The 23,046-nt window shown below is 41.2% G+C and overlaps 1 pseudogene; it reads left to right on the top strand.

Moving 5' to 3' along the window:
* Positions 1-21,036: 21,036 nt before the first annotated feature.
* Positions 21,037-22,814, top strand: LOC135707953 (pineapple eye protein-like; annotated as a pseudogene).
* The last annotated feature ends 232 nt before the right edge of the window (positions 22,815-23,046 follow it).

Genomic DNA, 23,046 nt, shown 5'->3' with positions numbered 1-23,046 from the left:
AATTCAATCCGGTCTCCCCAAACGGTGTTTATTCAATCACCGCGTGGTGAGTGGTGTTGTTCTCCAGTACACAACGAAAGGCTCCCCGCAAGCAGCTAGCTATCAAGGCTGGCCTCAACCGCTGATCGGATTCATTTCCAATCACCGCGTGTGGTGGTGTCCGGTTGTCGGCATCATCATCAGCAGCAGGAGCAGCAGTGCTATTGACACGTGGCGTTGAACATTGTTCTCCAGTACACAACGAAAGGCTGCCTGCAAGCAGCGAGCTGCAGCCCACATGAGCATCCATAGAAGGAGGAAGAAGCCGCACCGCTATTGATCGGAATCAGTAGCGCTTCGTGAGTCGCTGTGGGCCATCTATGTCAAGCGCGTCATACTATAGAGTATGAACAGAGAGAACCCCGCTCAAATTCCGCTTCCTACACAAAACGCAAGCTCATGCTGCAGTTAACATATAAGATTTATTATATAAGACCACGTAGTCCTACGTCGCCATTGCGTACTACCCCATAGGGCTGCCCCTTGTATTTTTTTTGACGTAGGACTACGTCTGTGATTTCTATAGGGGGGTACACTTTGTGAGCACCAAAAATGGAACATGTCAAGAACAACAATTGAAATGGCCTTAACTCCATTTTGTAAACAAACCTTGTAAGGCCATTTTCTCGCGAACCGAAACCTACATTTGCAAACCTAAACCACAATCGGGTAGAGAAGAATTTCCCCTACCTGTTCATTATGTTTGTTTGCCTTTGTGGACTTCGGTTCGCGATAAAATGGCCTTACAAGGTTTGTTTACAAAATGGAGTTGAGGCCTTTTCAATTGTTGGTCTTGATGTAACGAAATTTTGAAAGATTTTGAACGCATATTTCGCAAAAGCATTACTGTGAAATATGTCATGCAATATGCCATTCGATTGGGGATTTAATTAAGCAATTTTGTGGTATACAGTACAAATAATGAAAATTAGTAAACGTCTAAGAAATTTACCAAAAATGGGTAGCATCAAAATTTCATATCCGTAGACCACAAGGTGTCTTTCCTAACACAGCCACTAACAAGTGTTCATATCGATCGTCCAACACACGACATGTGAACGCTTGACAGGCTCCCCGCAAGCAGCTTGCTATCAAGGCTGTCTGCTCTAGCCAGATAAGTAGTACAGAAACCACACCGCCACTGTTTGGGTACAGTTGCTCATCGTGAGAAACACCATTGTGGGCCATCTTCATCAAGCGCGTCATCGTCATGCCGAAGAACATCGGCCGAAGAATGTAACAAGCCGAAGCCGAATGAAAAGTCGATCTACCTGATTGAACTTATAGAGATGTAGGATGATCGCGCACAATAATGAACCATTGTAGGAATCCTCCGAAAAGCCTGGTGGGAGGTGCCATCCACCCTCCGCAATTTCTCTGCTGTTTTCTAGCCAGTTGGGCTGATTTTCTGTAGGTGACAAGTTTATGGTTGACGCAATCACATACAATAAAATTAGCTCAGTTGGATGGAGGACAGTCGAGAAATTGTGTTGGATAGAAGGTACCACCCACCAGGCTATTCGGAGATTCCTGTAATGTTACAGTGTTTTGGAGTATGAGCTCGTTTGAAATATTTTCTAACACAAGAATAATTACACATGAACTGAAAAATAATTTTATTCGTAATAAACGGAAAATGGACACTAATCAATTATTACACGTCGGAAGAAATCAACGGATTTCATAATAATATCGGGAATTTTAAATAACGTTCGATCAAAAAAGTTAACATATGTGAGCGTAGTCCTACGTTAACTGTTCGTACAACCCCATTGGGCTGTCCCTTGTAGTTTTTTTTTCAAATATTTCATATTCAAGATAAATCTTTGGCAAAGTTTTAGAAAATAAAAGAGGTAATCAACTCTGCACACTGTGCCGAAACACAGCATGGCACACTTTTCGGCACGTAGGACACACGATGGCACACTGTTAAGTTTTGCCAATCGTACTTATTACTATTAGCCAATTTGTTTATTTTCCAGGTTGGAAACAGTTCCAACTCTAGACCTGTGCGCCGATCAAAATATTTTCGGCGGTGGCGTGATATGTTATTAGCTGCTTCACAGTGATATAAATGTGAAAAAGCTCAGGCGTCCACCTCAAAGTTCGCCTTTTTGCCCACCTAAAATAATAATACGTATTACAAGCGATCAAGAGCTAATGAAAAATCAACAAAGCATCCTATTACACTAGCAACCCCGCAATCTCCTTGATTTGTTTTCCGTCGATCTTGTTTTCTGTGCTGAGCACCAATGTTACCGACGCCAGGGAGGCAATTCTCCCACCTGGACGCTACCCATCGACCCATCAACTTATGAACCGGGGACCAACGGCTTTACCTCATGAAGACATGATCAGAGATGTTATGCCTCAGAACATCCCGGCGGCGCCGACTGGGATTGAACCCAGGCCTGCTGGGGTGGGAGGTAATCACGCTTACCACTACACCACTGGCGCTGCTAACCCTCGCAATCTGATGCTATCGTAATTTTCAGCAATGTCAAGTATGCTCCCGAACCCCCGAAATTTGCTAGAAAACTTACTACTACTTACAAATAAGCTTCAAAATTGCATTGGCTCATATGCTTGGAGACTACCTTTTTTAAATCTTCTACTACTAAATCAAATATTAAAAATCCATCACCACCATCGTGGCGAATAAAAATAGTTTCTGCAGTGCTACAATAATTATTAAAAAGTCATTATGACAGCTATCCATATAAAATCATGCGTTAGAGATAGCTTTGTCAAGATACATAATTTAATAAACGAACTAGATAAAAAAAAGAGATACATAATTTGTCAATTTCATAAAAGAAAATCACTGGATAACTGTTCAATACACAGTTTTAATGTGTGAAATGCAAATTCTGCAAGTGTTGCTGAACATTTGATATGTCTAGGCATCGAGTTGAAATCATTTATTCCTTTAAAATAATTTTGTGAAGCACAAGTCAAGAAATGATGTGTTCTTATTTCAATCGCGTTTCTTGTATTAAAGGGTGATACGGTCAAAATTTGGTCAAGGGAAAACGCGTGTAAATCGGTGAAATCGTTTATTAAAAAAATCAAATTAAATTTCTTTTTCAAGTTCAATTAGTATAAAATTCAGGAAAAATATTCAGTTAGGCTTCCGCTTTTTCAAATCCGAATTGCCGGGCCTTACGCTTGACCCCTGCCATCAGATTTTGTACAGCCACCTTGTCCACCTTCTTCGCCGCAGAAAGCCAGTTTGCCTTGAACTGCTGCTCGCCCTTAGCAGTTTTTTTGGTCTTCTTTAGGTTCCGCTTGACAATAGCCCAGTATTTCTCAATTGGGCGGAGCTCTGGCGTGTTGGGAGGGTTCTTGTCCTTGGGAACCACCTGCACGTTGTTGGCGGCGTACCACTCCATGGCCTTTTTACCGTAATGGCAAGATGCCAAATCCGGCCAAAACAGTACGGAACAACCGTGTTTCTTCAGGAAAGGCAGCAGACGTTTATTCAAACACTCTTTCACGTAAATTTCTTGGTTGACAGTCCCGGAAGCTATGAAAATGCTGCTTTTCAAGGCACAGGTACAGATGGCTTGCCAAACCAGATATTTCTTTGCGAACTTTGACAGTTTCATGTGCTTGAAAACATCTGCTACCTTTCCCCTTCCTTTTGCCGTATAAAACTCCTGTCCCGGAAGCTGCTTGTAGTCGGCTTTGACGTAGGTTTCGTCGTCCATTACCACGCAGTCAAACTTCGTCAGCATCGTCGTGTACAGCCTCCGGGATCGCGCTTTGGCCGTCGTATTTTGTTTATCATCGCGATTTGGAGTCACTACCTTCTTGTAAGTCGATAGTCCGGCTCGTTTTTTGGCTCGATGCACGGTTGTAGACGATACACCCAGCTTATTTGCGGCATCTCCGAGAGAGAGGATAGGGTTTCGCTTGAAACTACCGGCAACTCTCTTTGTCGTCTCAGCGGCTTCCGGTTTTCGATTTCCCCCCGATCCAGACTTCCTGGCTGTCGACAAACGTTCCCCAAACACTTTAATTACATTTGTAACGGTTGATTTGGCAACTTTTAGCGATTTTGCCAACTTTGCGTGCGAGTAGCTCGGATTTTCGCGATGCGCGAGCAAAATTTTGATACGCTGCTCTTCTTGCTTGGACGGCATTTTGACAACTGAAGAGTGAATTCCAAAATCAAAATAGGAGCAACATTCTACACACACACACCTTCAAAATGAGGGGTGTTCAGGTTTTTTAAATGCAAAATTGAAAGAAATACGTCAAGTTGATATTGACCAAATTTTGACCGTATCACCCTTTACATCTATGAAAGTCACTTACTCTTTCAATTCGATCACACAAATATCGAGGCAGCAATCCGTTAACTACTTTAAAAATGAACACCACAGTCAAACATACAATTCTTTACTTCACCGACAACCATTGTAAGGCGTCTAGCATCAAAGTTGAGGAAGAGAATCTATTACATCTCAAAATCAAACGCTTTTGTTTTTATTCTGCAAGCGCTGTAATCTCGATATTTGTGTTGCATTGGCCAGAAATAAAATGGAAGGGCAAAAGTCTAGATGAGGAGAGATGATTGATTTGTATAGCTGTATTTTACTGGCAATAGTTAATTCGTTTTTCAGTCGACACAGAATTCCATACTTCTTGGCAATTTTCTTGATGGCATTGTCAATGTGAGAGTTGAACTTAAGTTTGTCATCAATAATCACGTCAAGATATTTAATCTTCCGATCGCGATCAATAGTTTCATCATCAATTACAACAGAGACGTTCTCATTTACTCGATTCCACGAAATTACCATAAATTTAGTTTTACTTGTATTCAATTTCAACTGCTTATACTTCATTCTAGTGTAAAACGGCATCATCTAAATCCTTAGCTGCAATGAATAACACAGGATCATCTGCAAAAAGATTAATGTCGCAAAATCGTAAAACACGTCGCAAGTCATTAATATACATAATAAATAACAGAAGCCTTAATACACTTCCCTGGGGCACTCTAAGGTTATTCCCCATGAAAATCATTAAAAACAGTCACCCCATTTATATGCAGTACTCGTAAATCCAAAGCGCTTGATTAATATTAACAATAAGGGCCAAGAAATGGTTTCAAAAGCACGATTAAGATCCAAGAAAACAGCAACAATCGTATCTTTACACTCCAAGTTATTTTTCCACTATCAACAAACTATTTATATTCAAATACTCCAACAGCTGGCCTTTAACAACAAGTTCTAAAATATTCTCTAATGTGTGCAACATATTGATGGGACGAAACTCTTCGGCTTTAATCGTTCCAGCAACTTTTTGAATAGGAACCACTAAGGATTCTTTCCAAATTCCTGGCACATGTCCATTCTGCAATGATTTATTAATAAGGAAAGCAATCTCGAATAACTCTAGCATTAACATTATCTACTCCAGCCGATTTTCCAAATGAAAATTAAATAACTCTAAGTTCATCTAATGTAATTGGGTGAAAACCTTCAAATCTACAACTACTATTAACTGGTTGTTTTATTTCGTCAGGTTCATCGACCAATTCAATGGATTGATTAATCAATGAAACACTTTCGACAAAATAATCATTACACTTAGATGCAATGACTTGTTCTGACTGTTCTAATGTGCCATTAAAAGTTATGGACCGCGGTTTGCAATTACTAGATTTTAATAAAGATTTCAAATTTTCCATAACTCTTTGCTGTTGTTTTGATGCTGATCAATCTTCCTTTGTGCATATCACAACGTGTTTTTTTATCGATTGTGAATACTTATTACGTGCGATTGTGTACCTAGTCCAATGATTGTCATTTTTTGATTTACAAAACTTTTTGTACCACATGTCCCTTTTCCGTTTAAGACGCAAAATATCCAAATTGTACCAGCTGTTCGAATTCTTCAAAGAAACAAACTTTAGCTCAACTAGTTGATTGGTGCACGTTTTCAAAGCGTTATTAAGAACAGCTGTAGATTCATCTAAGTTACCGGCCGCGAATGGAAAATCCACGCTCCTCTCAACAAGATTCGAAACAGCTTGCTTCGAATATTTTCTCCAGCACTTCAATTTTACAAAATTATCGTTATCGTTATCGGTTGTTTTCAAATCAGTATCCGTAACTGAACAAATGAAATCAAAATTGGAATAAACGTGGTAAATTGAAATTTTACTGTGTTTGGAAATACGCGTATACTCATTTACCGTTTGCTTTATATTGAAAGACTCAGCTTAACGCTTCAAATGATTCGAATTATGGTTATCACGCCTATTTATATTAAAATCACATACCAATATTTACTAGAATTAAGGAATGTCTCGAGCCAGTTCTCTAAAAATTCAACAAAACGCTGCTCACTAGAACTGGGAGAATGATACAAAACACCATAATTACCCATCTTCATGCCACGTACAACTGTAATGCCCAAGAACCAGTTACCATCGATAACTTCATTGGTGCGAAGGTCGAATTGAGCTGATTCTTTGACATAAATAGCAACACCGCCAGTGTGTCTAGAATGTGATAAACAAGCAGCAAAAATATATCCCGGAATACTATACTGATCAAAAGCTTCAGTTTCAGATCATAAAACTAAAAGAGGCCTTTTTTCCTCAACAATATGCCGTAATGCTACGTAGTTTGTTGACAAGTCCGCAATATTCAAATACAAAAAATCGAATATGAGGAAAAATTAAGAAAATTGTACACAGGTTAGAAGTGTCAGTTTTCTTCATATTCAAGAAGTTTTCTTCGGAAAAGCGTCGGAAAATTTACTCATTCTATGTAACCTGAACTCAAATATGAGTAACTCTTACTGAATTTTGCGTGGTTTTCATTGGCCTCCGGAATTTGTTTAGAAAAGTATGTCTAGTGCTTGTTGGTGGAGTCGTATGGCAAAGTGTTACAACCCTTTTTATTAAGTATAAGAAAAGTACGCCTTCATAGTATTAAAAAGCAATGTGTTGAATTACGTAACATTTTAATGGGCCTTAGGAATTTTTTCATTTATTGACCATTAAACGTTATAAATATGTTGATAGCGATAAATGATATGCTTGTATTACTCTGATACATAATAGAATGACCACGCATTGTAGTCATATAACTTTTTGTTTATGTATTTGAAGATGTAGTTCGGATACACGTAGAATCCCGCACAACTTGGACCTCAACGTGTTGTTAGTAATAGTCACTTATTCACCTTTATGTAGATCCGATCCGAATGATTCATTCCTGTGTGCTAGATCGAGAACGTCAAAAAACTAAAAGACAATCGCTGCACCACACACACAAGTTCTGATTTCAACGCGTTCAAGATTGTTACGGATTTTTCATCGGCGTGACATAAATTTACTCGGCGGCGTGAAAGATTTTACTGCGGCGGCACACTGGTTCAATTTCATCGGCTGCGGCGTGGCATGGCGGCGCACAGGTCTAATTGGATGTTAGATGAATAAATAAATATTAAGTTTTTTCTTAGACCACTGTTGGAAATTGCCAACAGATTACTGGACGGGATGACTTCCGCGCCTGAACGCAGGTCAAGAAAGGAATGGGTAGGAATGTGTTGACGTGACACTCGCTTTGATGGAAGCCGAGAAATCCTCTGCACTTCCACTAGGAGTCGCTGGGATGTTGGGTAAGAGGGTAGGGTTTGCAGCAAGGTTCGTTTTGGTAAACGATAAGCTGAATTGATGTTTATACGATAGGGAGGGGTTACTGTATAAATAAATAAAAAGGAATGATCTCAGCCAAATAACCAAGTGGAGCTGCACCAAAAGCAACCGGCCAAATTCATATTAATAAATAATAATAAAATAAAAGGTAAATAACAATGATAAGCTATTTGATACACCTTCTGGTCCTTCAGGATCTGCAGGACAACTGTTTTCTAGTAAACTTTCATAATGCATCAATAGTCAGAAAAATCGAGGTTATTTGGACAGTTAACAGTTTTTATCCAATTGTAATCATGCATTCCAATGTTTTTTGTATTTTCCTGAACGAAGGCTGAAAATAGTGAATCATTATAATATTAATCTAAAAATGTCGAAGAGCTGAAAATAAACTTAAAGATTTAAATCAATGCGTCCAGCCTAAACGGAGGGCTCGCGAACACAATAAGCTTCCTCATCACTCATATTCAGAATTTGATTAAATAAGTATTTACAAATATACAAATAAATATATCAAAAAACTATGTAACTTTCTATCCTGGAAAGGAAAAATTAAATGGTTAATTTCACTGTCATATAAACGTTAAACATACATTAGAGAAAATCTAATGATGTTACGTTGCTTCTTCCAGTTGTGTTTTGACCCTGTTATAAATATTTATCAATGAATATTTAATAATAATATAATAGGACCTAGGATGTATTCAAACTCAAACTATATCAAGATGGAAATAAAATCATAGTGAATTATTCGTATACACCTAACCGTAAAAAGCCGAGGAACATGCATCATGCGACCGTGGTCATCACTCTGACAAATGAAACGATGAACGATGAACATACACAAATCTGGAATACTCCCCCGAAGGGACGCTTCCACTCCCGCAAACAATGCATCCCATCGCCAATCCGGCGCAACCAGCATCCCGCCCACGCATGCCAACACCACCATCAGATAGGAGAAATTTTCCCCTACCTGATAGCGGCGCCACAACGCGCGGGCGAGCCAACAAACAACACCAAACCGACAATCAAACGCACTGCCCACAAAAGCAGACACGTCCCCTCGAAAATGCAATCGAGAAATGTGTAAGAACAATCTTCAACTGGAACATACTCACCAAATCAATACATCCGGGAGCGCATTCCTGATGCTTACCCTAATAAAATGTGTATGGTTATTTTGCTTAACGACATATTCAGGATATCATCCAAACCATTTGTGGAATAGTTCTATTTTTTGAGATATCGTTCGGGTATGGTATTTTTTTATATTAGGGTATCTTTCTCTAGTCATCTCTAAACAACCACAACTGAACATCTTTCCACTCTGTGCACAAAGTAATGCATTTTGCAAAAACCTAATAATAGATCCACGCGGTCAAGTACCAGCTCCACCGTTACATTTCTTGGGTCGATTCTAAGCTACAATAAACTATCAAACATGACCAAACACAATCACGATAGTGAAATCGAAACTTAAACACACGAAATCTTTCCAATTCAGACACAATAGTTAGCTCCAAAAGCTCTTTTTACACATCAGCCAACACTACTAATAGCCTCACAATAATTATATTTAATTTTCCTCCCGCCGATTCTAGCCGCACAAATCGCCAGAAACACAAAATTCAAATAGAACCGATCGCTTACTTCCAAGCTCTGCTTGATAGCAACGATCCACACTACACCCACAGCCTTTTCTTCTTTATTTTTTTCCGTCATCCCGTCCGTTCCCGATGCTTTTTCTCACTCGAATTTTCTGAGGATTATCCATTCACAAAGCCAATGCTGCTGCTGGCATGCTATATGTTATATGCGCGCGATCTTCCAACTTGCTTCTCTCTCTTCTTTCACCACGCTCTTCTCGCACCAGCTGACACGAATTCCGCGACGGAAGACGAAATGAGATTTTTTCTCATCATAGCGCACCTCCTCTTGCGGGCAAAATTAAAGGGGGAGAAACAGAGAAAAGAACACATTTCACATACACTACAACGCGCCCCGACCGGTGGAAAAACCAAGCAACCAATCGAAAAAAAAAACATCATGGTGGACGAAAGATTGTACTAATTCGCGACACAAATTAGGACCACCGATCGAGAAATTACGGCTTTTCTCAAAAATAATTTCTATATCCTATGAATTCTAATACTGGAAACTGACACTTGACAATACATTTCATATTTAAAGCCGTATAAATCACTCGAAAAAGAACAAATTACCGGACGCACTTAAGACATCAACCGATCACGAAGGCAGTGCGGCCAGAACTCTTAAATATTGTGTGGTAACTTTCCATCTTTATCCACTTGCGTCCGTTCGCAGCAAGAGTCGTCGAATCAATCTGCTTCGTTGCTAGTCAATCCCCTCGTCACGTCCAATTTCTATCTCGACACACTCACACAGTTAATTCAGTTCTCAGGCATACAGCCAAATCCTACTTACACTACTACTACTAGTACTACAAATGTCACTTACACGATGTCACTTTCCATTCGCGTGACGAAGCAAGAAGTAAACTCGCACTAACACCAATACACACTCTGCCTCTGTTCTTAGAGCACGCCACTCAAGCAAAGGGGAAGAGAAAGAACTGGTTTCGTCTTTTCACCTTGGTGGGTTTCACTCAATGAGGTTAATATAGAGGTATGGTTAAGTATTAACCCGGAGGCTGAAAATAGCCCAAGTTTCTTTCAACATGCTATATTTTATTCTCACCCGTTCATTTGGTTATAATAAGTTTTAATTACGGCACCTCATCTCATCTCCCACATTCTTCCTCTTGTCTACCATTAACAATAAATGTTATAAATATATTGGTCGTTGAATCGCGTTGGCTTTCTCAAGTTGTTTCGCTGACGTAGGATCCGCATTCCAAGGTCTGTTGCAGGCAGAGATGACGAATCAAGTTCGGAGTTATCAGTTTCCGGCAGAATTAGTAAGCCTTCCTCGTTATCGGGCTGCACGTTGTCATCAGGTTCCTCTAACACCATCGGGTCTTGATGGACGGCAGGAGCTCGTGTTATTTCCCGGACATTCCTTGAATACTGTATACCACGCTTACTGATCAAAACGACTTTCGCACCTTCCCTAGCAATGACCGTAAATCGTTCTGAGGAAAACGTTGGATCTACTTTAGATTGTCTCTGCTGAGCCATTAGAACGACGTCCCCGATGCCAATGTCGGATTCTTTGGCACCATGTGCTGCATCTGCATACCGGTTACTTACTAGTTTGGCTTCACTATCCAGCTCTCTTAGTTCCGTCCGGTCAAATGCCTTGAAAGAGGATTCGCTCCAAAGACTCGGGAATGTCCCTCTATACTTCCACCCTACTAACATCTCGAAGGGTGTAACGCCCAAGCGCGAATGGGGAACCAGCGTATTGTGCTTATGTACGTAACACTGCAGGGCGTTTCTCCAATTCTTACCTTCAATTTTCGAAGCAGCAACCGCCTTAATAATACCCTGGTTCTGGCGTTCAACCGCACCATTGGTCTGTGGGCAAAGAGGAATTGATTTCCGAATTTTGACCCCTTTGTTCTCCCAACAAGAAATGAACGCTGAACTTTTAAACGGAGGCCCATTGTCGCTTTGGATCACGGTTGGGCATCCCCATGTTTGAAACACTTGATTCAAGGCTGCGTTGGTACTATCGGCATCCGTGCGCTTCATTTCTATCACTGAGAGGTACCGGGAGTATGTGTCGACGACCACTAAAAATTCACCACTTCCGAACCCAGGAATGCAGAGAAAATCGATTTGAATAACTTCCCACGGACCATCGGGAATCTCGCGACTGGATAACGGTACAGGAGGATTCTTTCGTCGCAAAACTGCACACGTCGCACAGTTTTTAACAAACTGAACAACCTCCTTTGCCATTCCCGGCCACCAGAAAAATTCTCGCATGATTCTCTTCATTGCAGTTTCACCCACGTGTCCTCCATGAGCTGACGTTAGAGCTTTGGTCCTGAGATCTTTGGGGAGTACTGCTCTATCATCTTTGAAGACCAAGTGTCCGAGAAAGTGTAGACTCTTCTTTTGCGCTTCGAACTTGCGCAGAATCTCAGGCCATCGGTTTGAGTGTACCGCCGTCCTTACAGCTAGCAGTTCATCATCTTGCGCGGCAATCCTTTCGATCTCCTCCCAAGTTATCTCCATATAACCCGAGTCTAGAGTGTACAGAAAGTTAGTGGTATCCTCTTCTTCGAACGGAACGGCTTCTTGGGTCTCTCTTATCAACCGCGACAGCGCGTCAGCCACATTTTGGTCACCTGGGACCCTTTCTATGGTAAAATCGTAAGGCTGAAGTCGTAAGGCCCATGTTTCAGCTCGTGATACAGCCCGTTTTCCAAGGCGGTGGCTTGTGCTAAAAATAAACTCATTGGCTTCGGCATCGGTGCGAATGACAAATGACCGACCCAACAGGTAATAAGAGAATCGTTCCACCGCCCACACAACGGCTAGTGCTTCTTTTTGAGTGTGTGGATACTTTCTTTCTGTTGTTGTTAAAGCCTTTGACGCACACGCGATTATCCGTGGGACAGCTTCACTGTTATACTGAACAACAACCGCCCCTAGACCAATCGGAGAGGCATCAACGAACAGATCGAGCGGTTCTGTTGCGCTGTAGTATCCGAGATTCTTTATTGTTTGCAAAGCATCGCATCGCAAGAAGTCGAATTCCATCTCTTCCTCGTTAGTCCAGTAGAACCTGTTCGAGTTCGCCAGCGTTCGGAGGCGTTCCGTCTTATCCGCACGATGCATAATAAATTTATCCGTAAATGTCACCAGCCCTAAGAAGCTTTTCACTTCCGAACAACTAGATGGTCTTTTAAATTCTTTGATAGCGCTAATCTTCTCGTTCTCAACCATCCAACCGTTCGCCGTTAGGACAAAGCCCAAAAATTTTACTGAATCACTGCCGAAAACGCACTTAGATTCATTGATCTTGACGTTGTGGTCCCGGAGACGTGACAAAACTACTGACAGGTTGGCATCGTGCTCCTCTTTTGACTTTCCGTGCACCAATATGTCATCCAGGTAGTTCTTAACCCCTTTGCAGCCACCCAGGATAGTTGTTTGCAGCACTTCTTGAAACACATCGGGCGCATTACACAACCCAAATGGAAGTCTAACACAGCGGAACACCCCAAACTCCGTAAAAAAAGTAGTTAGGTGTCGTGATTCTGTATCAAGCTCGATGTGATAGAATGCATGTGACATGTCTATGATTGAAAACCAGCAAGCGCCGTTTAGTTCTGCTAGTATCTTTTCCAGGGTGGGCATGGCAAACGGAGTTCTGAAAATGTAGCGGTTTGGACCCCTTAAGTCAATCACGAGCCTGATATCATCTTTCCCCTTAGGAATGACGAGCATTGATGAACAGAAGGAAACGTCCATTTCGTTAGAAACCGGTTCAATGATATCAGCTGATACCAACTGTTCCAGGCGTTGCTTAACTAGCGGCTTTATGGCATGTGGAATGTTCGTAAATATGTTTCTACACGGCGCCGCGTTCTTGTTATAGCTTATCTTTACTGGAGCAATATTGAATTTTGGAAACGGTCCATTTGTATTGACAAATGCGATCCGTTCAATAGGGAGCTTTGCATCTGTTGCAAGATGTCTGATCTTTACTGGAACTTTCAAGCCGAGTAGCAATACCTTGTATCTGGTTGCCGTCGGTCTACTCAACAAGGAGCGTAGCTCCTTCACCACGTAAAACTTTTCAATTAGTACCGGTCTGTCCTCGGATATAAAAAGATAGGCTTCGAACGTAGCTACCACTGGTATATCCCCATCAAAAGCGTAAGCCTTGAGGGATCTGTCTGAACGATCTTGCACATTGAACACCTCTTTACGGTAATCCACATTTGTCATCAATACATGGAACAAATCTTCGGTAAAGGTGTTGACCTGCGCACCAGAGTCGATCAAAAACTCGCAGGTTAACCCGGCGACTTTCGTTGAAATTATACCATCATTTCGGAGTTTTTCTACGACTGCTACGTTGAATTCTTTTTCTGGTTTCACCTGTATAGCGGAAAATGCGTAACTAGTATTAGTAAACTACCTATATTTGATTTCTTTTTAATCCGTGGTTCTTGACATTACTTCACTTTAAACGCTCTTTTCATAAGTTTAGGGTAAAGTTCCCAGTTAAACAATCTGAATTAATACCAGCTAAAATCAAGTAAATCGTTACTTCAGTTTTCCCAGATACGTTGAAAATTGGCAAGACGAGCATTCTTGATCACGAAAGTAAATAAATAATTCTACATTTGATGATGTTTTTTTTTTTTTTTTGTTATCCTCTTTTTTTAATTTATTTTCCATCAAATTCATTTATATAAAATACTTCACAGTGCGAAAGTGTGTCAGTGTCACAGTGTCATACCCAGAATCATCCAGCAAATTCATTTAAAATTCATTGTTAAAAAAGAGGTTTACAGTGAAAAGTAATAATATGAATCATATCGTCAGTAGGAACAAATCAAATTTTTGAGCCTCCACTTACGTGTTCTACCGGTTCTGCATCAGCTTCCATCGTATCTACAGCAACTGCAGCTATCTTTTCAATTTTCATTTCCGTGGTTTCCGATTTGCGAGTGCTCATCGACGCTGGTTGAGGTGGAAGACGACAGGTCCTTTGGAAATGGCCTACTTGACCGCAGTTCCGGCACGACTTTCCAATAGCCAGACAGTCGGATGGAGAGTGGAATGCGCTTCCACATCTCCAGCATCTTGCTTCACGTGGTCGGTTAAAATTCATTCGTCGCTGTTCAACTTCCCCACTTCTTGAATAACGGCGTTGTTCAAATCGAGAATCATTGCCAAATGCACGGCCACGAGATAGCCGAGGGGCTCCGTTTCCGTGATATGGATGGAATCTATTCCGAAGAACTTGATCCCGTGGATAGTCCGCTCTAATCGGGGCTAGCAATGCCGGTTCCTTTGAACCGTGCTTTTGGTTGTAGTAATCTTCGTTGATCTGTATGGTCTCAATTTCTCTTACCGCATCCACTAAGTCAGTGACTGAACCTTCACGATTGAGAATTCTCAGAGCTGCTTTGCGCACCTCTCGATTTTGCGCATGGCCAGCAACCGTTCCAATTATCTCCTCCATTTCCTTACCTCCAGAATACTCACATAGCCTAGCGACGGAAGCGACTCTGTTGACGAATGTCAAATCTGACTCTTCCAGTTTCTGCGTCATCAACGCAAGCTTTCTCCTTTGCAACATAATGTCGGAGCCTGACCCGAAGTACGACTTCAATCGATGTACCGCATTCGCGAAAGGACTGGTGTTCGGATCGGGTGCATTATCCGCTGATTTTGTGTTGTTATAGATTCCCAGCAGGCGTGGTCCAGCTTTGATCCTGAATAGGATGAATTTTGTCTGCTCATCCTCGATTCCGGCTAGCTTCATGGAGTCAACAAGAAGGTCCTTCCACATGTCATACGAGTGCCTGTTTATCTCTTCGTCTTCCGCAAGTGGCTTACATTCAGGAATCATCAAAGACGACACTGACAACTGGTTAACGGATGATACGAAGCGAGATTCCTGAAAGCTGACTGAAGGTTCAACTCGTCGCGTACTTGATGGCCTTGGTGCTCCATCAAAGTCGACGCTGCCTTCGTCCGTGACGTTATTTGCTGATTGCATCGCCTCCACGCTTGCTTGCAAAACTGCCTTTTCTGTCTGTTCCTTCTGCAATGCTGCTGCCAATGCTGTAGCACGAGCCTTCTCCTCTTCCAGTTCCTTTACCAAAGTCTTCAGTTTGTCTGCCTTTCGGGTATTCACTTGAGGATCCCCCTTCTTAGCCTTTTTTTTTCTTGGGTTGTGACTCTCTGCAATAGACAGTTTAACACAGGTTTAGTTTTATGATTGAAATTAAAATGTTCCGATTCAGTGTAGACATCAAAGCCTAACATCTTCGCCCTTCCGTCGAAGAATACACAAACATTGCTTTTATCTCTCTGGTTAGGGTGGTTATATTCAGTAATGGCAATCCGCCCTTCCGTCGGAAACATTCGAATAAAAAATTCTATCTTTACCGCCCTTCCGTCGGTAGAGAATAATAGCATCCATACTATCACGATTTTACAATTTTCCAAGATGGCTGACCAAATTTTCAAAAATAATCTAACACTTTTGCTCGCCTCTCATCTTTTTAATATTCGGTTCTCAATTAAATTGTAGTGTTTCTTCACAACAATTATAAAATCACTGCACTAAAATTTCACTCTCTGCCATTTTCTTTACTTACCTCTTGGGAGAATCTGCGCCATTGTGGTAACTTTCCATCTTTATCCACTTGCGTCCGTTCGCAGCAAGAGTCGTCGAATCAATCTGCTTCGTTGCTAGTCAATCCCCTCGTCACGTCCAATTTCTATCTCGACACACTCACACAGTTAATTCAGTTCTCAGGCATACAGCCAAATCCTACTTACACTACTACTACTAGTACTACAAATGTCACTTACACGATGTCACTTTCCATTCGCGTGACGAAGCAAGAAGTAAACTCGCACTAACACCAATACACACTCTGCCTCTGTTCTTAGAGCACGCCACTCAAGCAAAGGGGAAGAGAAAGAACTGGTTTCGTCTTTTCACCTTGGTGGGTTTCACTCAATGAGGTTAATATAGAGGTATGGTTAAGTATTAACCCGGAGGCTGAAAATAGCCCAAGTTTCTTTCAACATGCTATATTTTATTCTCACCCGTTCATTTGGTTATAATAAGTTTTAATTACGGCACCTCATCTCATCTCCCACATATTGTTTATACATAAAATAGTATAAAGTGAGTGTATGCATAGTTTGTTTACTGTTTGATTTTTCATAGAATGTGTTTGATTGCTGTCATTTTAAAATTAGTGTTATTTGTTTTAGTTTGATAAGGAAAACAATCGTCACGTTAATAAACTTTATTTTTCAATATGACAAATAAAACATATTTCGTTGTCCTGTTAAAATCACCGTCAAGACGCGTTGGCAAAATTTATAGCTGGAACAGACCAAATCATCGTTGTTCGCGTTGTTGACCAGCCTAGGCATCCTCCATAACATTTCCCATGTTGTCATTTGCATTCAGCAAAGGAATTTCGTGACTTTTTTAATCGAATCCTTCTGTTCCAATTCCCGTTATTTTCCTGTAGATCTTCTTAGCGCGTCCGGAAGGACTATGATCGTTTCCGTGAATTCAGATGATTAACTTCAGATTCTCGTACTGGGGTTTGAAAGAAGTGGCTTCTTATACTTTTAGCTTTTTTTTAGAGATGTTGTCAACGGTCTTGGTCCACCGCCAGATAAGATTTCTGTCTGGCCATCTATGATAACTGATAGACAAGTAAAACACAGGCATTTATCAAAATCGGATAAAGTGAAGTTGTTATGAAGGAAGTTAAGACATTCATTTTATGTTTGGAGAAATAATTATTTAGAATGTTTTTTACCGGAAAATCATAACTTTCATGTTTTTGTTTCACTATGATATTTTTCACCTAAATAAACACCAAAACTTTTTCGTTGCAATCGGAGACCGATCGACACGCAACAAGCACATACTTTGCTCGAAGATTATGCCAGTTGATGATTTTGTCCCTTATATTACTTTTTAGTGTAAAATAAAATCTAAGGCCTGATTACTTTTTAAGCCAACCGATGTATAATCAACGTTTATACATGAAATGTATAAAATTTAATCACTCTTGGAATAATATTATTTTTGAGTGTACGCGATGGTCAAACCCAAGCTACAGTAGCGGCGGTCTGGCGGGAACGCGCCAACAGACCACCATGCAATTGGCGTTGACGGCGACTCTGTAGCTCTTTACTCCTATGAGAAAATCCATAAGCAAACGTCAGACTGTGCGTGAAACATGGCGGACTTTGTACTATCCTTTCACTCCACCGAAAATTCTCATAAGAAACTGTCTATATTTGCTGAAAGAGAAAATTTTTCGACGGTGCCGTCAACGCCAATAAATGTAGTGGTGCAAAGTTCATCAGTGAATTTTTTGTCAATAAACCATCTTTTCATACAAATGTCATGCAAATGCTAGCGGAGCGCACGATGGAAAATGAACAGGTGGACAGGAACTCACAGTCTCCCAGTGTTGGTGAGTTCTTTGCCGTTAATGTTCACGAAAAGTTCACTATTTTGCTATACAGAAATTCAAAACAAAAATTTTATCTGCGGATTTGAACAGTTTTTGACCTGTTTCATACTACCGGAAGGTGTATGCTGGTCACAAATGCCGTGCCAAACTGATTTCCTACTCAATTAATCAATCTTTGATGTGAAATTCGCTAATAAACACGAGGCGCATTTCGTATAGCAAACATGCCATAACAAAATGGGCATGGTTCATTTAAGTAAACAAACTAACACTTCTTCCGACTGTTACACCTATGTATTAGCCGTCTCGAGCGGAGCGGGTGACCCACACACTTAGATTTTTTCGCCGAGTCCGGTAAAAAGAAGTGCCGAGAATCCAACAGCCGAGCGCTCGGCAAACATCTCGGTAAAACATTCAATTGTCGTGAGATCGGCAAAGCAAAATTTACCACAACTGTCAATTTTTACCAATCCGTCGAAAAAATTGTTTACCGTTTATCGGTATTTTTTTGTGTGAATCCTTGCTGTTTTTCTTTTTTTAATTTGTTTGCTTGATTAAGGTTGCGATTTTAAAGGGAAATAAAAGTAGTAGGATACAATTTTATAACATTGTTTTTTTTTATTCAAGTTGGTGGTTCCACGAAAAATAAAACACTTTAAATGGCTATCAATCTAGCCTTAAATAGTCACAACTTACCGTCGTCGGCGAAGGTTTGACCAATGTGAGGCAAATTCGGGTGATCCGGTGCTTCTGGCTTGGTGCTTGCGTAGTTTTCCTCTTCGGTTCGGACTGAACTCGTTTCGAGCGAAGATAGAGCCTGTAACCAAGGGCAAGCCGTGGCTCGTTGGATCAGATCGGTGGCTTTGACTTTGCACAGATAGGACCGGACAAGGGCGTTGAACAGGGAGTTCTTGCCGACGTTGGTGTATCCGACCAGATAGATGTCACCACGTGTTCCCCAGAGTTGTGAATTTTAGTGATCAGCTGTTCGACTCAGTAACCGGTGGTGATCGAGATGAGCGACACGTATTTGATGTTATTTCTGGTGAAGCCAGCCTCCAGGAAAGTTGTTCCGAATGTTGTAGCACCTCTTCGTAATCTAGCACCTCTTCGGACATCTTATCTCCGGTTGTCGGTGCTGCTTCTTCCGTCGAGGAAGGTTCATTCCGGGGCACCCGTTCAATCTTCCTCACTGATTTTTCTGAACTGCGACGCTACCACTTTAAAATTTTCATTCGCACCTAACCTAATTTCATTCTGACAGTTATTTATGTGTCCGTTTTCGTTGACAGATATTTTAAGTATTTTCGGCAAAGCAAAATGTGAATGCCGTATAGTTCGTTAAATTATTTTGCTGATTTCGGCATTTTGCGATTTTTCCAATAAGATCAGTGATTACAATTGACGAAGCTTGGTAAATGATTGTTTTTACCGAAATTTGGCTAAAACCAGATACGAATTTCAGTGAACTATCATATGTTTAACGAAACTTTGGTAAATTTTCAGTTTACTGAATTGTTACGGCAGTATATTTCACCGAGCACAGATTTTGATTTTAAGTGTGCAAGGTACTTTCTAATATAGGAAAATATGAATGATTGTTTTTCAGCACATTAAATTTACAAAAATATGCACAGCTTCTATGACGTAAGTGGAAGCGAAATGCTCCATTACCATGTCAAATAGTTCAAAATACATTTATCAATAGTATTTTATTAGCGGTTTCATTGTTTCTCAGCATGAGTTATATTAAATACCCTTCAATTCAGGATCAATGCTATACAATATAAAACAGTGGCCATATTCGTAAATGTGAACCTATTAGGCAAAAAATAATTGCCTCGAAGCTTTGTTTTTGAGTGAAAATAGTTAATTACAGATCTAATAGATTACAAAATCAGAGAATTAAGGGCTGTAAGAAAATAGCAGTTGATACATGTTGGTTTGTTTACGTCTCATCCTTTATGTCAAAGATGGATTCCGTCACGTGTAAAATTAGTTATTTCTAAGTGTGTAAGTCTTAGGAAATAAAAATGGTGTTTTTGGCAACAAATTTAAAAGGTGTTATCTGTAACAAGTCACATATACAGAAACACAACATTTTGGTTTAAATAAAAGTTTGATGTGTGACAATTTGACAGCCACCATAGTTATACCACAAACGAAGTGACAGACGGAGCGGCTCGCTAGCTTAAAGTAGTTGATGCTATTGGGGCACCGCCTGTTATCTCTTTTTCTCTAACGAAAATTGAAAGGGAGAGCCTGTTGTCAAACTGCATGTCACTATGTTGTGTTCATTGTTATCTGCACTTCTTTTGTATAATGAAAGACCTTAGGCCAAAATGATTAGGAGTAAACACATCGGGTTAACATTTGCTTACAAATAAACGATGTTGAGCTGTCAATGACTCGCGCTTTTTGGCGGCAATTGTTGCTAAAGATTTCATCAGTCGGTGCTCCTAACCAAAGCCATGGTCATTCGCGACCGAGAAGATATCGTTGTTGGACGCCAAACAGGACCCGCCCGTAAAAAAATCCAATAAAAATACAATGATTTTGAATGGAGATTTTTGTTGATTATCATAAAATCAAAACGAAAATCATGGTATATGAGAAATGTACAGTAAAAAGGGGGGTTGTTAAGCATCTTAACAATAAAAAAACTGATTTTTCTCGAACAAATTTGATCTCATCAAATTAATTTTCATTGAGAATTGTATCTTTTAAAACGAAATTTATTTTTTCACCCGTCCAATAATTTAACAATAAATTTATAATGTGCCCGAAATTCAACCGTAAAAATCATTGTAATTTCGTTATTTTATTATAATTATTTTTTTTTTCGGGTGGCCATACTCGGTATGCATTTGCTCCTCCGTAGAGGAACTGAAAGCTCTCGACGAGGGCGATCTGAAGAAGGAAAATTTACTCCAAAATCATGCCGAAATCCATCGAATCGATCGACGTGCTGAAGGTGAGATGGTGAGAATGAAGGAGGATCGGATGAAACCAATTTTGTTCAATTTATTATTTATTTCGGCTAAAGATGCTGTATGTCACGCGTTTGAGCATGATTGCGGTACGATGGTGCGATGCTCTATTCTGGACCGGGCTACTAGACGTGGCAAAACTAGTCATTATACCTGCTACGTGTACCTTGTTACCTGAACACGAGGAGGGAATCTTCGGATTCATGGAGGAGGACATCAGAAATGAGGAAGCTCGTATCCGAGGACAAAAGTGTTACATCTGCAAGGAACGGTATGCAAACGTTTGGTGTTGCGCGAAGAAGTGCTTCCGTTCATTCCATACGCTTTGTGGGATGCAGAATGAGTGCCTGTCGCATTACGTGGAAACGTTCCAGTCGTGGTGCGATAAGCACGTAGCGCTGGTGGATAAGGTGAAACACTCCGAGACCGAAGCCTGTGGGATTTGCTACGATGATATGGGACCGTACAGGAAGCTGGAATCGATTCGTGACCCGTGCTGTCAGAATGGCTGGTTCCATCGGAGCTACGTGGCACAGTTTGCCCAATCGGCGAGGTACTTTTTCAATTGCCCTTTGTGCAACAAGGACGACTTTAGTCTGCAGATCCATCAGCGTGGCATTTATATTCCGGAAAATTAAGCGAAGCGGCGGAGGTGGGTGAATCGGTATTTGAATACTGAATATTTTATTTTAATTGTTCGAGGGATGCCTCGTGGGAGCTGGAACCGAATGTATTCAACGATCAGTTGGAACGTCCTTCGGAGTGTGACGCTGAAGAGTGTCGCTGTCGGTATGGGCGAGATTACGACGATTGCAAGCGTTGGGATCTGATCCTTTGTGCAACGTGCGGTTCGACTTGTCGCCAAGATCAGTGCATGGAGGTTCCCTCGAAGAACTATGTTTTCACCTTTTGTCGTCCGATTGTCGGAAAGACGCCGGAAGCGGTTTTGAAGCTAGCCGAGGCTTCCCGAAGAGTGGAAGCAGCAAGATGGGGGAAGCCGGTAACGATAGCAGAGAGGGGAGTTCTAGGAGCCGATCTAGTGGCAGACGTCAGATTGAATCGGATGATTCAGATTCTGAAGAGTCAGTTGCATTGACGACCAAACGCAAATCTCAGAAAAGACGAACCACAAAAGACAGTGACGACAGCGATTCCGATCTGGTTTCTACACGAAAGAAACCAACGTCGAAATGACGGCTGTCCACGTCTTACTCTAGTTCTTCCTCGTTCGTTTCTTCGAAGCGACGAAATCAGTCTGGAGGAACTGGTCAAGAAGATTCCACTGCCACGAGGAACTTCCGTCGAAAAATTACTTCGAGTCAAACCGGTCGTAAGGCTCGAGAAGCTCAGCTCGGAAAAGATCAAATCGTTGACTTCTTCGGAGAATGAAGACGAAGCATCCTCCGCCGGATCGTCGACCGTGTTCGATTTCAACTATCGTGTGAAGTTAAACAAAAAGCAGGGCCGAAAATCGATGGTAGAGTTGCAGCCGATCAAACAGGTCATCCGCTCCGACACGAACACGCTAACGGATGCCTCGGTGGAGATCGTGCGTCCCAAGACGCCTGCCCAGAAATCTTTTGGAAAGCAGTTCAAACTGAAGCTTTTTGGGTCGAAAACCGTCCCACGAAAACGTTCCACCAGCGAGTCTGATCCGGAGTACGTTACAGCGAAGAAAAGTTGATTTAATTTTAATGACGAACTTGCAGAATTTTCCAGCACTAGTGCACTAAGCAGGTCTTTCCCACGGCGCAATAGATTACTGCCAACGGTGCCACCTCAAGCGGAAATGCGATTCGAGACCGGGTTGACGTTGATGCTCAAAAGCGAGAAAATGTTCCGGATTTCTCTACCCATGCGAATGTCAGCTGGTATCACACTGCTTACAGGTACTGAGGGAGAACCTTCCAAAACTTCTAGTGTTTGGACTGGTGGTATGGCACAAAGAATGCACAATGCACCACGAACCGACGGAGAATCGTATGTGCTGTGATCAATGTGAATGGTGAGGCAGAAGGAAACAAGCCAGCACTTGCATTATCACGACGTTCTTATGCATAATCTAGTGTGACGAAATGTTGGATCATGCGTAAGAACACCGTGAGAACGACAGAGTCGACTACATTCCTTCTGCCGCACCTATAGTAACGCACACGGCTCCCGCGCTGACTGTTCCTTACTTTCTCACTCTAATCAAA

Source organism: Ochlerotatus camptorhynchus, unplaced genomic scaffold (assembly GCF_037179485.1).
Source record: "Ochlerotatus camptorhynchus isolate MF236.1 unplaced genomic scaffold, CSIRO-AGI_Acam_v1.1 ptg000323l, whole genome shotgun sequence".
In the NCBI taxonomy this organism is placed as follows: Eukaryota; Metazoa; Arthropoda; class Insecta; order Diptera; family Culicidae; genus Ochlerotatus; species Ochlerotatus camptorhynchus.
The sequence above is the reverse complement of the archived record's forward strand: the minus strand, read 5'-3'. Positions and strand labels throughout refer to the sequence as shown.